This window comes from Eubalaena glacialis, chromosome X, assembly GCF_028564815.1.
Source record: "Eubalaena glacialis isolate mEubGla1 chromosome X, mEubGla1.1.hap2.+ XY, whole genome shotgun sequence".
NCBI classification, from domain to species: Eukaryota; Metazoa; Chordata; class Mammalia; order Artiodactyla; family Balaenidae; genus Eubalaena; species Eubalaena glacialis.
Window position 1 is genome coordinate 58,869,658 of NC_083736.1, and position 3,829 is coordinate 58,873,486.

Consider the following 3,829-nt stretch of genomic DNA (forward strand, 5'->3'; position numbering starts at 1 on the left):
TATATTGTATATTAATGAAACAGAAGAATTCACCAGTAATGGAAGAAAACCCACAGCAAGGGAAGCATCCAAAGAAGGGCAATCAAAAAGTTAGGTAAGTTTACTAGCTTTAGAATACACAATACACCTTAATTATAGAACTATTTCATTTTTAAAACTACAGTTTTTTAATGTACTTCTAATAACAACCCCATCTAAGGAGCCATGGAGGCTTATGAAGAAGACCTAGCCATTAAGATGCTGTGTTTCTAGTGTAGGGGTGAATTAATGCTGCTATAAGAAGAAACTGAATCACCTCAGCATCAACAAACAGACTTTTTCTTTTACACAGTAACACATAATTTGATGACATTATTTTTCTTCATTAGTTCGAAATTAGACAGGAAAGGAACTACATCAGACCCAGAAACACAATGATTTGGCAAGCCACAGTCACTCAGCTCATGGATTTGTGATAATCTGCAGAAAATTTGCTTGACTCTAGTACTCCATTTTTTCACATCTGTAAAGGAGTTCGATACAACCTTTTTTTAAAAATCAACTTTAAACTGCAAACAGGCAAAGAGATCACGAACTGCTGGTGGGGCTGTAAAGGTCTGGGGGAAAGTTGTGTTCCTCCTGTAGGGGCCAATTAAGTAATACTTCCTTGGCCTTCTTTCGAAGTAGCCACTTGTTTTCTCCTGAAGATAACTGGCTAAAATTTCCTCTCTTCTTTCCTGGCAAGACCCAGGCGGCTGTGTTAAAGCGAAACCAGGAAGTGGCCGAGAGGCTTGTAAGCTTTTGTTTGCAAGCTCTGTCCTTGGTAAGAGGCACTTCCTTGGAACATCCCTCTTTGCATGAGGGAGTAATGAGCCACTCTGACAAGGGACTGTTGTTTATGATTTAGAAGGAATCAGCAATTCTAGAAGAAGCCATTGCCTTTGGTGCCTTAGCTTGTTCTGTTGCCTCTTTTCTGAATGGACAGGGCCACATATTCAGGGAATCTTTATGTTTCTTAGGTTCAGGTTTTGGTTCCACAGGCATACCATTTTCATCATTTCCTTCTTTCTTCAGAAGCCATTTACACAGAGCTTCCTTCTCACAGGTTTCATCACACATGCACTCTGCAAAGCTTATACAGGGCTCATTGGCTTTGCAGACCTCCTCTACTTTATATGGGTCTTGATGGTTCTGAACAAGCCAATCCTCAGTAATCACACTGGGAGCGGACATGGGTTTCTTGGACTTCAAGTGGTTATTCAGGCACTTCAGACTGACCGGATTTTCAGTCTCCACACCTTTGGGCAATTGGTACAGGAATCAGGCTTGACAAGCCAATCATACACACTGTAGGACTCCTGGGAACACCTGGAACAAGAGCTTAAACTTCTCACTGGTTTCACATCTGCCATTCCCAGACTTCTCAAGCTTATGGGATTCCTGGGGAGTCACCAGCCAATCAGAAAGGTCCATCTCATCTTGATCAAGAAGCCCTAGATCTCCAACCTTTTCAATTTCAATGGAGTAAGAACTGGTAGTAGAATAGCTGTTACACTTTTAGTAACTTGGTTTTTCAGAAACTTCTTGTTGCTGACTCTTGTGGAGCCAGTTTTCCAAGCCCTTTACGTTGCCTCAGACATTATTGAAGAAATTGCAGGCTCTGGCAGAAGTCTGACTATTCTCCAAGGTCTGCTTTTTGGGTGATCCAGTCCTGGAGATTGGTGCTGGGTATGTAAGGAGCCTGGTGACCATTGTCAGGTTTGCTACCAAGGAGCCATTCGCTGAGAATGACAGCTGTGGTGCTGGATACTGACTTCTGCTCTGACAATGGTATATAGCCTCTTTTCTCCAGGAAAGACCCAATATTTGATGAACTAGCATGAGCCATAAAGTGCTCGGGAATTTCAATGGTCTTGAGAGACCCAAATATGGTGATGGCCTGGCGCAGGGCAGTTATGTTGGCTTCAAAGAGTAGGACAGTGGAATCTTTAGGTTTGAGGGTCAAACTGCCCAGTCTGTCCAGGCACACGGAGACTTGATTGTGATCTAGCAATCTTTGTTTTGGGTGCAATCCAGTTGATGAATAAGACAACTGAACTGGCCCAGTAACCAGTTGAGCTGCTGGGTCTGCTGCTGAAGTACCTTCTCTTTAAGCTGATAGATGAGATCTATCTGTTCATATACCCACACCTCACAGCTTTGAAGGCATTCCAGGTGACGACTTATGCAGCTGTGAATCTGGACTTTGACCTCTCACAAGTTATCTTTAATTTGCTGTTCAGCCCAAAGAACTCCACCAATAGCAAGCTCCAAGTCCCTCTGTGCATCACAACACCTCAAAAGGGGTTCTCTATTACTGGAGCAACCTCTCTGGACCTGTGAGGTACTCATTCTTCTCCCTGTTCCATCTAACGCCAAGTAAGGCATTTCTAGTTCAAAAGCAACAGTGACTCATGCAACTTTCCAGGTTTCCCAACATTTCCTAGAAGCACAGTCACCCTAAGAAACCTGGGTCCCATCCTCCCTGGAAGCCACAGCCTACCATTCACTCTCCACTTCAGAGCAGGCAAGGGCACCACTCAGTACACATGCACACAGCCCTGGCTGCAGGGCCCATTCTTGGCCCAGCAAGGCAAGCCCACCCCGCGGGCTCCTGCTGTGGTGCTGGGCTGCCGGAGGTAACTCGCAGGCCAGGTCCCTGCCATGCCAGCTTCCTGGCAAGCAGGAGGTTGCTTTATCCAGGACTGGGGTAAGGAAGGTCCCTGAGCCTGCAGGCTGTGCCCCGCCCCTCCCATGCATCTGGCAGTGGCCCATGGGCAGAATTAGGATACTTTTATATTTCCCTTTTGATTTCTTCTCTGACCCATTGGTTCTTCAGAAGTGTCATTTAGTTTTCACATATGTGTAGATTTTCCACATTTCCTCCTGTTGATTTCTAGTTTTATATCATTGTGGTCAGAAAGGATTGTTGGTATGAGTTCCTTCTTCTTAAATTTGCTAAGACTTGTTTTGTGTCCTATCACATGACCTATCCTGGAAAGTGTTCCATGTGCACTTGAGAAGAGTGTGTATTTTGATGCTGTTTTATGGAATAGTCTACATAGGTCTAAGTCCATTTTGTCTAAATTTATGGTTCAATTCCAACATTTCTTTGTAGATTTTCTGAGTGGAGGATCTATCAGTTGTTGATACTGGGTTATGAAGTCCCCTAGTATTATTGTATTGCTGTCTATTTCTCCCTTTAGACCTGTTAGTGTTTGTTTAACATAATTAGGTGTTCTGATGTTGGGTGCATATATATTTATGATTGTTATGTCATCTTGATATATTGTCCCTTTATCATTATATAATTACCTTGTCTATTGTTACCATTTTTGGCTTAAAGTCCATTTTGTTTGATATGAGTATCTGCATTTTCTTTTTGTTTACACTTCCATGGAATATATCCTTTTATTACAGTAAGTCCCCTATGTATGAACCTTCAAGTTGTGAACTTTCAAAGATGCATACATGCCTTTACATGTCAAATCACGTAAGTTAGTTAATGTGTCTGGCATACACTGTCACATGTGTGCATTCTCTACAAGTGGTTGTGCTTTTGTGTACTTTACTGTTCAGTACTGTATAGAGTATAGTAGTATAGTATCTTTATTTCAAGCCCAGGATGTCTGGAAGCAAGTGTAAAAGCAGTGGTGATGTAGCTGATACTAAGGAGCACCAAACGATAATGATGGAAACAAAAGTCAAAATAGTTGAGAGAGTGGAGCGAGGCAAAAAGATAGTAGATGTCGCTTGTTTTTATAACATGACTCATTCAACCATTGGCACGATTCTAAAGGACAAGGACAAG

At 42.6% G+C, this 3,829-nt stretch overlaps 1 pseudogene; it reads right to left on the reverse strand.

The window, feature by feature from the left end:
- Positions 1 to 496: 496 nt before the first annotated feature.
- LOC133082430 (nuclear receptor coactivator 4-like) lies at positions 497 to 2,391 on the reverse strand (annotated as a pseudogene).
- Positions 2,392 to 3,829: the final 1,438 nt, after the last annotated feature.